At 34.3% G+C, this 13847-nt stretch overlaps 1 long non-coding RNA gene across 2 annotated transcripts; it reads left to right on the plus strand.

The window, feature by feature from the left end:
- LOC136230526 (uncharacterized) lies at positions 1-5190 on the plus strand. 2 transcript variants are annotated; one of them, XR_010689431.1, is made up of 4 exons: positions 1-175; positions 334-394; positions 2250-4328; positions 4487-5190. It is a non-coding gene; the product is annotated as an uncharacterized lncRNA (long non-coding RNA). The 2 variants fall into 2 exon arrangements; XR_010689430.1 differs by lacking the exons at positions 2250-4328; positions 4487-5190 and adding an exon at positions 486-1678.
- Positions 5191-13847: the final 8657 nt, after the last annotated feature.

Genomic DNA, 13847 nt, shown 5'->3' on the forward strand with positions numbered 1-13847 from the left:
CCTAATTCTCTTTCTCTCTCAAGCTCATCGCCTCTTCTCTTTCAGCTAAACACCAGCCACCCCTCACCTCGTTCTTTCTTTCTGTCTGAGTTCGAATTCAGACATTTGGACCTCTCTGTTCTGACATTTGGACCTCTCTGTTCTAACATTTTGGACCGCATATATCTTCATTTAGGTGAATTATGTTCTTGTTTTTGAATTTGTTTGCTTTAATTTGTAATGGGTTTTCTTATCTCTAGCATTTTTGGAAGTTATGGTGACTTAATTGCAATTTTTGAAGTTCTGACATTGAAAGTCATCGATTTATAACATTTTGTTCCATTTACTCAGCAGCCTATTCAGACCTCTCTCTGCCATCAATGGACTGGATTTTGTGAATTTTGATTCATTTTAGGTGAGTTAACTTCTTAATTTTGAATGGGTTTAGGGGTTTCTCCCTTAACATGGGATTTAGAGTTTAATATTGATACTGGTTTATAATTTAGTGCATCCATGATAAGCTACAACGAGGCAGATAGGATTACTTCGCCTTTTAATATGAGGGATGTGGTGGACATAATTACTGGATTCCTGTGAATACTTGTGATTGAGGATTTATCACTACATACAATCGAAGGCTTAATTTCATGAGTCACAGTCATTTAGCCTAATTTATAAGTTGTTTGAATGAAAATTTGTTTTGGTTTGTTGAGTGTTTCTGCTTTATATTTCAACTGTTTACTTCATCCAGTGTAGTTTTTATGGTGGACATATTTATTGGATTCATGTGAATTCAAGAGTTATCCCTATATATCATCTAACATCTAATGGTCAATTTTATCAGTAACGGTCATTTTCTCTATGCTTGAACAAAAATTTATTTTGATTTGTTTTAGTATTTCCACATCATTTTTAGAACTGTTTAGTTTATCCAATCTAATTTTTGGTTGGTTCCTTATTGATGAAAGAAAATTAGATGAACCTCTCTAATTGGATTGGTCAATATGTTCAAAGAGGATATGTAGAAGTGGAACAAATCCTTTTCAAACATCTCTTAGGAAGTCTGTTAATATATCATTCTGTCCATTTATTTTGGAACCTCGTGTCTCAGTTTAGCACATTCTTCCCCTTCTTTCTCCTCATCTCTCACCAGTAAACCCTCAAGTCTCAACCAAGTAAAGTTTTGTACATTAACCGCTGTATCCTCAAGGCTCTGCAGTATACTCTTAGTGATTTTATCTCCTCACAAGGTTAGCAACCTCAAGCAATCACTCAACATATTCCTACTCCTATCTGCCTCATTATGCATCACAAGGCCATGTTGCTCCTACAATTTGCTGGGTGAAACCAGAAAAGCTTCAATCCATGATTTCTTGGGTCATAATAAATTAGAACACTCCTAGTATAATTAAACATCAAAAGTGCTCCATTATTCATGTATTTTATGTACAATGATTCCAAATTAATTGGGTTTACAAAATTCTTCTTTTGCTCTGAACATCCAAATTTTTATGAATTGAGTCCCTGATATTTTATTCGACATATCAGACTCTTGGTCATTTATATTTTGTCACATTAAATCTCTACTTAACAAATTAGTTTGTTGTGAGCATCGAGTTCAATTTAAAGAATCTTGGTTGATTTATATGTGTCTGAACTTATAATTTTTAGAGTTTGAAATAAGATTTTTTATCGTTAACTTTCCTAGACTGTATATTAATCTATGCAATTAAATTACCATAACCAATACTTTCTCTCAATTCAAACTTGAATTTAACGTTATCCATTATGTGGACGTCTATTTATTTGATGTGTTGCTTGTATGTATAATTATTATGTTTTATGATCTCCTGACTCTATAATGGTAGTGGTATTTAATAGCAACTTTACTATTTATTCCAATACATAAATTTCATTTTACTTTATGTTCATTTTTAGCTGAATTGGTTATCATGTTCTAACATAAATGCTAGGGTCTAAAAGACTTGGAATAATTCTTTGTGGCTGGAATAATGAATTTGAAATAAATCATGGAATTTCATTCCTAAAGACATAACATTAATATTCCATTCCCTCATATCATTATATTTATCAAATCTTTCTTATAGTTCATTAGCTAAGTATATTTGTTAGTTTCATTGTGGCTCCAGTGAGCAATTTTTTTTTGTTACTTTCATTGTGGCATCTGTTATATGAATTTTCTTAATAACAGCTCTTTTCTATATTTGTATGGTTCTGCTATATTAAAATGGATTAAGTTTATTGTATAGGTTTCATAAAATGGCTTGTAGAGATAGAATATGGATGTATATGAGACATATGGCTAATGGACTACTTGATCATCGATTTATTGACGGGGTTGAAGAATTTGTTAGTTTTGCAATTAGTAAACCTGTTTTTATGAATGGGCATGAGATCAAATGTCCATGTAAAAAATGTAGCAACCGTTTCTTTCAACATGTGGATGAAGTTAAGTTGCATTTGTACAAGTATGGGTTTGTTGAAAATTATTTTGAATGGATTCGTCATGGGGAACCTATTATTAGTAGCAGCTCTAGACAACCAAATAATCATGCGGATCATGATAACCATTTGTATATCAAATCCGAGAATCATTTGTCTGAAAAGTGTTTTGACTCTTTTGTTGAAGCAATGAAGGAAGCGTTACCACCCGGTAACAAATTATCAGGGAGTTTATATGAGACCAAAAAACTAGTTCGGGGAATTGGTTTACCTGTTGAAAAAATAGACCGTTGTCAACAAGGATGTATGTTATTTTGGAGAGAGGATATTGAGTTATCTGTTTGCAAGTTCTGTGGGCATTCGCGGTACAAACAGAGAACAGTTTCAGGTAAGCATAAGCCAATTCCATACAGAAGGATGTTTTACTTCCCTCTAACTCCAAGATTACAAAGATTATATGCCTCTAAAGCGACTGCTACTGATATATGATGGCACCATGAACATGTTTGTGATGAAGGGACAATGTGTCATCCATGTGATTCAGAGGCGTGGAAGCATTTCAACAAAATAAACAAATCATTTGCTGTTGAGCCTCGTGATGTGAGATTGGGATTATCTACTGATGGCTTTCAACCGTTTGGGCAATCTGGTCAGCAATACTCGTGTTGGCCGATAATAGTGACTCCTTACAATTTACCCCCATAGATGTGCATGAAAGAGAATTATATGTTTTTGACTGCACTCGTTCCAGGTCCAAATAATCCAAAACAAAAAATAGACGTGTTTTTGCAACCATTGATATCTGAGTTAACACATTTGTAGGAGAATGGAGTTGACACTTATGATGTTTCTCGGAAACAAAATTTTAATTTGCTAGCTGCTTTGATGTGGACAATTAGTGACTTTCCTGCTTACTCGATGTTGTCTGGTTGGAGTACAGCTGACAAGTATGCTTTTCCGTACTGTATGGAGAATACACAAGCTTTCTCATTGCCTAATGGTTGTAAAACATCATGGTTCGATAATCACCGAAAGTTCTTGCCGATTAATCATGCATTCAGAAAGGACAAAAAGAAGTTCGAAGTTAATCGTGTGGAAAAAATGCTGCCTCCACCCATCAGAAGTGCTGAACAGATATTAAATGAAATAGATAAACTCGGGTTGTTGAAGGTTACTGATGTAGATAATGAACGTGTGAATAGGAGATCCACCGTGGTGAATGTGGTTGGAAGAAACGGAGCATATTTTGGGATTTGCCTTATTGGAAAACTAACCAGATTCATCATAACCTCGATGTGATGCACATAGAGAAAATGTATTTGAAAATGTGTTCAACACTGTTATGAATATCCAGGGTAAGATAAAAGATCATGCCAAAGCTCGTGAGGATGTTAAGCTGTTCTATAGTAGACCTGAACTTGGTAAAGACCATCGAACTAATAAATATCCAAAGGCTTGTTACACACTAGATCAGAGACAGAAGAAAACATTGTGTGAATGGGTCAAACAGCTTAAGTTCCCAGATGGTTGTGTTTCCTACTTGGGTAGATGTGTGGATATGAATAAGTACAAACTTTTTGGTATGAAGAGTCATGATTGTCACGTATTTATGCAACGTTTGCTTCCTATTGCTCTTTGTGAGCTACTTCTGAGGCAAATTTGGGAAGCAATTACGGAGTTATGTCTCTTTTTCAAGTATCTAACTTCAAATGTTATAAAAGTGGATGATATGCAACGATTAGAAGAAGAGATCCCAATCATTCTTTGTAAGTTGGAAAAAATATTTCCGCCGCGATTCTTTGACTCTATGGAACATTTACCTATACATTTGCCATATGAAGCGAAAATTACTGGTCCAGTTCAATTCAGATGTATCCATTCGAGAGGTAACAAAATTGACATGAACAAATAATGTATATATGAAAATAAGTAATGTTTGCTAATGAATATTATTTTTAGGTATTTGCGTCATTTGAAGAAGAATGTTTAGGAAGAATGTTTGTAATCAATATGATTTACTCACAATAACTTCATAAATATTTAGGAATAATACATTCGTGTTGTGGCTCTCAGCGCTCAGAGGGAAGGAGATACAACGATAGATTTTTTGAAGACTTATTATAAAGTTGTTGGTGGACACAGTAAAAAAAGCAGACTATACGGATTGGGTGATGCTGCTTCTAGGTTCTATGGATCAGCTACATATCATTGTTCATCTACACCAAACACACCAGGTGCATCAACTTCAATATCATCTTCTGACCCACATTCTCATTTGCAGTCACAATTACATTTATTGCATAGGATTGTACAAACTCTTTCTGAGAGTCAAGAACGATCTCGTGAGGGGATGCAACAGGAGGAACATGGTTCTCGTGAGCTTCATATTGGTGTCACTCCTCAAATGATTGAGAATGTTATAAAGAGGCAAAATGATATGGAGGTGCAGATGAGAGAACAGTTGGGATCTTTGCAGAATGTTATATTGCGGTTTGAGTTAGAGCTTGTCGAGATACGTGAGAGTCAAGCACAACATTCATCGTCCAATTTGGTTGAACCTATAGATAGAGATGAGCTAGATGAGAATGATTTAACATAGGATGTATGGTTTTATCTAGATGTAGCTATGATATATAGTTTTATCTAACTCGGATAGAATAGGGTTTTTGTTAGATTCAATAGGATATTATATAGTTTTATCCTATGGTTTATCTAGGTCGGATAGTTATGATATACATGAATTTTCACATGCACCTTAATGAGCAAGTGAATTTGCTCATTCACCATTAGATATAGGCTTATTAAATTTAAGCCTCAGGATGCTTTGAATCTCCACCTTAGGATTCTAATAAGCCTAGATCTAACGGTGAATGAGCAAATTCTACATGCTCATTAAGGTACATGTGATCAACACTGTATAATATATATTGTTTCATGCTAATTACTACCGAATATTGTTTTTTTAAGTACTCAATATTATTTTATAATATATATATTTGGTTTGATAGGTTTATTATTCACTATTTATAAATATATTGTCAAGTATTTATTCCATAAAAATAAAATAAAATTATACAAATTATACAAATTTCTGACGGATTTTTGACGAATTTAATATAATACAGACTGTAGGAATAACAAATTTCCGACGGATATCGATGGTAAATATCCATCAGATATTATTTTACCAGCGGAATTCCGCTGGAACCAAATGGTCGGTATTTAAATTTACCGACGGAATTTCGCTGGAACTTTTTACGGTCGTTGTTTATGATTACCAACGGAAATCTCCTACCGAAAATGGGTCAGAAATATTTTCCAGCGGATTTAAAATATGGTCGGTGTGCAGCCCTTTTACAGGCGGATAATTTCCGCTGGTAATCCGTCAGAAAGTTGTATTTCCGACGGATTTTAGTATCTTACCGACGGATTTTTCCGCCGGTAATTCACGATTTTTTGTAGTGTATAATTTATATCTATATATCTTTTTAAACGGTATATCTACATTTTAAAAGGTAGACATGTTCATGGGTCCGAGCATCCATCCGGTCCGCACAGACCCGTGTCCCCTAGATCCGGTTTGGACATGAAAATTTATCTTTAGGTCCAGCCCAGCCTAGGCCCATTAAAGCCCGTCTCTTTTTTGGGTAGGCTAGGGATTTATAAAAATAGCATGGGCAGGACCAGTCCGGTCCGTGTATTAATATTAATTAATATATTAATATTTATTTTTAAGTATAAATTTGATTTTTTATTATTAAAAATTATACATATATATTTAGATAACCTATATGGGCTGGGCTTGAGATTTGATTTTTAAACTTGAGTCCAGTCCGATCTGAGCCCGCCTAAATTAACAATGGGCTGGACTTCAGTTGAACATTTTTAGACAAAAGTTCGTTAGCCCTTGCCCGGCCCGAGCCGGCCCAACCCGACTAGATCTATTAAAAAGTATATATTCGAAAATTGCTCCAATTTCAAAGCTTGATCGATATTATCCTAAATTCTGGTAAAACTACGCATACTTTTAGGGTGTTGTTAAATATAGCCTCCATTTCCCACCCCTAGCCCAGTGAAAGGACGAAAATACCTTAGAGCTTTTGGGGTGGGAAATGGAGGCTTTTTTCCTCTCCCGGCACGCGGGCGTGAGGTAATCACGCCTCACCGGGTGGTGAGGCGTGAGGCTATCACGTCTCACCACAAGGTGGGGCGTGAGGCTATCACGCCTCACCACAACGTGAGGCATGAGGCTATCACGCCTCATAGCCTCACGTCCGCGTGGCTGGGTGGGGGAATTTTTTTTTTACGGAAATAAGAAAAATAAGAAATAACTTTTTACAAATAAGCTTTTACTCGGATTAACCTTTTAGAAATAAAAATTAACATCATAAACATTAAAATAAATTAATAAACATAAAATAGTACATATAATCTTAAAAGTGTTAAAATGTGAGGCTATATAATAAGTTCTAGTAGATAAAAATAGATATCAGTTCGCTCGGCACCACGTGTCCATAAACTCATCCATCTCGCTTCTAATAAGTGCAGCCTCCTCATCATTACGGCCGGCAGCCGATCGCTGAGTGATACGCCACAACCAGCTAACCCACTGTAAAAAAAATATATTAAAAAACAAACACATGTAAACTAATAATAAATAATAATAAACTTACATATTCGCTGTTGGAGCGAGCAAGCTGGACCGGTCCATCCTGTGGGGCATGAAGGAGATGAGTGATGTGTCGATATTTATGTACACCTTTATATCTTAATTCTCTTTAGTTCAATGTTAGTTTTACTTTATTAGTGCTTATTTATCTTGTTTTGTGTTTTATAGGTGTTTTTGGAGATTCAATTCAAATTGGAGATTAAAATGCTAATCTTATGGAGCTTAAAGTGAAATTGGAGAAATCTGTCAGGTCCTAACCCATGCCCATGGCTTAGGCCATGCTGAAGAATGAAATTATGCACTAAAAAGTTGATTCGTCCTAACCCGTGCCCATGGGTAAGGACCAGTATGAATTTGAGAGTTGGATTATGATTGGAAGACTTCTATTTTAAGATTTTTAGTCTTTGTAATTTTTATTATTAGTTTTAAATATGTTAAGACATTATTATAGGATTTAATTCTATTAGGATTTCAAAATACAGAATCCTAATGGGAGTTTAATTCTATATAGGATTTTTATTATTAGATTTTTAGAGGGAGTTATTTAGTTTCTCTCCAGCTAGAAAAACGTGGAAGGTGGGAAGAGTGAGGATTTTACGTTTTAAAAGACAAACAGAGAATCAGGGATCATCATCTTTCATCATCGACATCTTTTTCTTCCAGCAACATCATTCTTCTTCAAGCTTCTTCATCTTTGGCATTTTATTCTCTCTTCCATGAGGAACTAAACTCCAATTTCTAGCTAGAGGATTTAGGTCTTGAACAATGGAATTGTGAGATCATTCTGTATTTCATCTTTTTCATCTATTTCAAGTAATTGATTTCTATTCTGTTCTTATTCATATTGCATGATTTAATTGAATCATTGATTTAATTATTTACTTGCAATCGTTTTGCTAATTAGATGTTTAAATACGTAATCGTTTAAACCATCTGATACAAGTAGCAAATAACATAGTTGATTGTGGACAAACTTTTAACCTATGTTGTGAATTGAGATTGATATGCTTTAAATAATCCCGCTTGTGTGATTGTTGAGTAGAATTAGCATCTCTTTTATATTTAATACTTTCAATCAAATTAAATTCTAAAGCTTGTTTAGAACTGTTTGATTGATTAGAGGTAATTAGTGAACGTTTCCTGATTATCTAAACGGTAAGAAGAGATTGGTTGTTAATGCTTTTTAATAACTAGCTAATTTGTTTGAATGGGTGAAACATATCTTTATGTATGATTGATGATCAATTGGTTCAATTCATGACTCGAATATAACCTCTGGCTGGAATCGCCTCATATAAATTCATTCAATCATTGCTTGTTGTTTAATTGTTTTTACTGCTTAATTACTTCTAGTTAATTTTATTCAATTCATTCCACAAACCAACCCCCCCCCCCTTTTACTTTTAATTGTTAGTTTCAAAAAGTTATAATTCGACCAGTCTCTGTGGATTCGACTCTACTCCACATTTACTACAGTTTTCTAGTTCTAAGAGTAGGTATTTTATTTTTGGTGAATTCGACACTCATCAAATTTTGGCGCCGTTGCCGGGGACTGGTGTCTTTAACATAATTATTTCTTTTTATTTCCTTTTCCTTTTGGTGATTTTGGAAAGAAATGGATCATGTACTTCAACATGTTAATGAGTTCCAATGGAACGATGGCCATTATGTTGATCATTCATGTCTTTGTTTTAGTTCTAAGAATTAATCAATTCAAAATTACTATCAATCTCCTCCTAGTGATTACTGTTCATCAAGCTCATGTATGTCTCTTGAAGAAATTGTTCATGCTTTAGGTGATAATATTTTGCAATTTCAGCATAATACTTTGATATTTCAACAAGAGACTCGAACAAGTCTAGAGAATTTGCAGTCACAAATGAATCAAATGGTTACACTTGTGAGTAACTTAGAAACACAATTTTCGGTTCGAGATTCTAAGTTATTGCATATAGAAGAAAAGCAAATTGAGGAGACATTAATTCATGATGGAATTTCCATTGTGACTAATGAGCTGATATGTGAAAAAGATTTGTGCTTCTTGGATATGAATGATAAAGTAATAATGAACTCGTTTTCAATTTTATCAAGTAATCTACCTATAAAGGCCAATATAGTGAAAATTGATATGCATGAAGGTAATGCACATGATGAAATTGATTCTGTTTTTATCATTGACATGATTGATTCAAGTTTACAGAAAGGAGGCATGAAAGATTTGTTCCAAATTCCATTCATCAATAATTGGGATGATGAAAAGAATGAGCGAGTTGGAGTTGGATGATACATGATCATTGTCTAGCCAAAGACAATAAACAAATGCGCTCTTTTGGGAGGCAACCCGAATTTATTTCATTTATCTTATTTTTATTTTTATTTAGTTTTAGGGTAATTTCATGTTTTTGGTTTTAATTTTACTTATGTTTGAATAAATTTTCGGAAATAGCCCCAAGGTGTGCCCATAGGAAATTTTAGTGCAGATTTTTTTTAAGCCATGGGCACGGCTTAGACATCCTAGTCTTCTGCCCAAAATTTTGAATTAAGTTTTGCAGTTTCCATGGGCACGGCTTAGACATCCTAGTCTTCTGTCCAAAATTTTAAATTAAGTTTTGCAGTTCCATGGGCACGGCTTAGACATCCTAGTCTTCTGCCCATATTTTCTTTAGTTAATTTTTGCACACGCCTTTTATTTTAAAAGCTATGGGCATGGCTTAGGAACTCTAGTCTTTTTCCTATTTCTTTTCTACGTCTTACATTTTTTTTTATTTTCCTTATTTTTTTGTTATTTTTTTATTTTCATTTTTAATAATATTAATAATAAAAAAAACCTAAAAACTCAATTTCCGTGGTGCAGCCCCCTTCAATTCGGTCTTCAGTCTAGCGATCTCCAGTCTGTCGTTCATCTTCACCGTTTTCACTGCTCCCGTCGTCCGTCTGTTTATCGTTCTTAGTCCGCCATTCTCCATAGCAGCGACGTCAAGTCCTTTTCAACCATTCTCAGTTCGCCTTAACTTAGCCAATCTGGATAGAACAATTTCTTCATTTTCTATTTCGGGACTTTGATATACGAGAGCAAAAGGAGAGCATAAGGAACACGTTAACTACAAAAAGCATCATATCCTCAAGTTTGCTCTGCAATTTCAGGGAAGTTCTCAATTCTATATTTATTGTTTGCACTCTGAATTTTGAGAATTGAGTATGCTTTTATTATACATTGAGGACAATGTGCGTATTAGTGTGGGGGAGAGGTTTTCTTTCTAAAGAGAAAAATTTGAGAAAAATTTTGCATTTAATTTTTAAATTTAGATTGAAATCTCCATATATAGTTTCGTTTCGTTTTTATTGTTTGCATTTTATTTTTATTGTTGCATTTTGTTTTAGTTAGTTTGTGTTTTAGTTTAAGTCATTTTGATTCCATTCTCCATCATTTGATAACTTAATTAGCTCGTGTTATTTGATTCAATTAAAGTGTTTGATAAGTGCTAGGCTTAGTAATAGTTGATTTAGTGATCTTCAATTTAAGTAAGTCATTTTCTGAGGCAATCGAATTTAATGAAAAATTTGCGTAGCTTGATACAAATTACCCTCAATCTGTGAGCTTTTGAGCCAATGGAGCAATTCGCTTAAATAACATCAAAATTTAACGTTTGTTCCGATTTCTTCATATTATGTGTGAATTCATGCTTAGTTTGTAACTCTAGATTTTGCATCAAATGCTTTTTGAGAACACGCGTTTTTAGTCATACATTAAAATGATGAAGGCAATTAGGATTAACCATTTTGACTTAAATAGCCTAACCTTTTTTTATTATCCCCTAGATAACCAAGTTTGAGCCTCTAACCTTTTCGTTGTTGTACACACTAAATTAATTTTCCTATTAACCCATCATTGACCTTTACCCTTAATCTTAAGAATTAGTAGGCAAGTTAGTTTTACTTGTATTCGAAAAATGTCTGGAGTAATCATTGTTCCAATTTGTTGGCTGTTTTCATAATTTTTGCAGCCAAATATATAAAAGGGGGATAAAAGGAAGTTCTGAAAAAGAAAAAAAAAAGAATGAAAACAAAGTTCAGCACAAAGTTATATTTTAACACCCAAATAGCTCAAAAGAGACAAATTCTTCGGGTGTTGTGCTGAATTGAAAAAAAAAGTGAAATGTAGAATTTCCTTTCACTTCAGATATAATAGATTTAGTTTTTTTGTTGACTTGTCTGCTAATTTCTTTTGATTAATAACCTAAATTTTTCCTTTTTCCATACCTTTAACCCTAACCCCGTTACAACCTATGAAAGACCTTCTGATTTTTGTACTGATTATATAACAAGTGGTGAAGATTAGATTGAAGTGCAAACTCATTGTAGTTCATTCCTTGCATAGAATTTGAGAGCTTCAAATATATTTACCTAAACACATGTGTGAATTGAGTGACCACTTTGTGAGAGTTATCAAGCTTTGTGTATTTGATTTGGTAGCATTGTTAAAGAAGTGTCTTACTTAACTGTTGATGGCAAAAATCGACTGTGAAACATCTGGTGCTTTGATTATTATCGAGATCTGATCTATAATGCTTGCTGATTTGAGTTTGATAGTTTTGGAGAATAAGGATTGTTTCTGTTTTATATCTTTGTCTTAGTTAAGTTTTTTGTTTAGTTTTGTTCTTGCTTGAGGACAAGCAAGGTTTAGTGCGAGGGAATTTTGATGTGTCGATATTTATGTACATCTTTATATCTTAATTCTCTTTAGTTCAATGTTAGTTTTACTTTATTAGTGCTTATTTATCTTGTTTTGTGTTTTATAGGTGTTTTTGGAGATTCAATTCAAATTGGAGATTAAAATGCTAATCTTATGGAGCTTAAAGTGAAATTGGAGAAATCTGTCAGGTCCTAACCCATGTCCATGGCTTAGGCCATGCTGAAGAATGAAATTATGCACTAAAAAGCTGATTCGTCCTAACCCGTGCCCATGGGTAAGGACCAGTACGAATTTGGGAGTTGGATTATGATTGGAAGACTTCTATTTTAAGATTTTTAGTCTTTGTAATTTTTATTATTAGTTTTAAATATGTTAAGACATTATTATAGGATTTAATTCTATTAGGATTTCAAAATACAGAATCCTAATGGGAGTTTAATTCTATATAGGATTTTTATTATTAGATTTTTATAGGAGTTATTTACTTTTCTCCTAAGAGAAAAACGTGGAAAATGGGAAGGTGGGAAGAGTGGGAAGAGTGGATTTTTACGTTTTTAAGAGACAAGCGAGAACATCGAAACATCATCTTTCATCATCGACGTCTTTTCTTCCAGCAACATCGATTCTTCTTCAAGCTTCTTCATCTTTGGCGTTTTATTCTCTCTTCCATGAGGAACTAAACTCCAATTTCTAGCTAGAGGATTTAGGTCTTGAACAATGGAATTGTGAGATCATTCTGTGCTTCATCTTTTTCATCTATTTCAAGTAATTGATTTCTATTTTGTTCTTATTCGTATTGCATGATTTAATTGAATCATTGATTTAATTATTTACTTGCAATCGTTTTGCTAATTAGATGTTTAAATACGTAATCGTTTAAACCATCTGATACAAGTAGCAAATAACATAGTTGATTGTGGACAAACTTTTAACCTATGTTGTGAATTGAGATTGATATGCTTTAAATAATCCCGCTTGTGTGATTGTTGAGTAGAATTAGCATCTCTTTTATATTTAATGCTTTCAATCAAATTAAATTCTAAAGCTTGTTTAGAACTGTTTGATTGATTATTAAAGGTAATTAGTGAACGTTTCTTGATTATCTAAACGGTAAGAAGAGATAGGTTGTTAATGCTTTTTAATAACCATAGCTAATTTATTTGAAGGGTTGGAACTTATAATTTCTGTGATTGATGATCAATTAGTTAAATTCAAGACTTGAATTTAACCTCTAGCTGGAATCGCCTCATATTAGGTTATTCACATCATTGCTTGCTGTTTAATTGTTTTTACTGCTTAATTACTTCTAGTTAATTTTATTCAATTCATTCCACAAACCAAACCCCCCCCCCCCTTTACTTTTAATTGTTACTTTCAAAAAGTTATAATTCGACCAGTCTCTGTGGATTCGACCCTGCTCCACATTTACTACAGTTTTCTAGTTCTAAGAGTAGGTATTTTATTTTTGGTGAATTCGACACTCATCAATGAGGATGTGAATATTGCATGTACCGGTCCATGTATGCAGCATCACAGGCAGTGAGATCGTATCCAACTGACCGGCATCTCCTCCGATCAATGCCCCGAACCGATGGAAATCTCCGTCAGGTATCATCAACTGTGACAGATGAATGCGTGAGCCTGTACGATAAAGACTTCCATGACCGTATTGCTCTATCAGGTCTAATACGCTCAGCCAGGATAAGCTGAGTATATCCGACCTGACGTAATACTCGATCCGGATGTTCATCGCTACCCTCACCCTCACCATCACCACCAGATACCGGTCGTTGCTGTATCTCGGCTACCTCCTGAAAATAATCATTGACAAGGTCAAAACTAGATCTCGGTCATCAGAAGAATCCGCCTCCGCCTCCGCCTCCGCCTCCGCCTCCGCCTCCGCTCCCCGAATCTCGAGCTGATCCAACACAACCTGTTCAATCGAACCCCTCCGCACCTGCTGCATCGCACCCCTCTCCTTCTACGACCTGATACATCAATACCATGCAGTCTTGTATGACGTGGTGTATCCTCCTCCTCGTC

This window comes from Euphorbia lathyris, chromosome 5, assembly GCF_963576675.1.
Source record: "Euphorbia lathyris chromosome 5, ddEupLath1.1, whole genome shotgun sequence".
NCBI classification, from domain to species: Eukaryota; Viridiplantae; Streptophyta; class Magnoliopsida; order Malpighiales; family Euphorbiaceae; genus Euphorbia; species Euphorbia lathyris.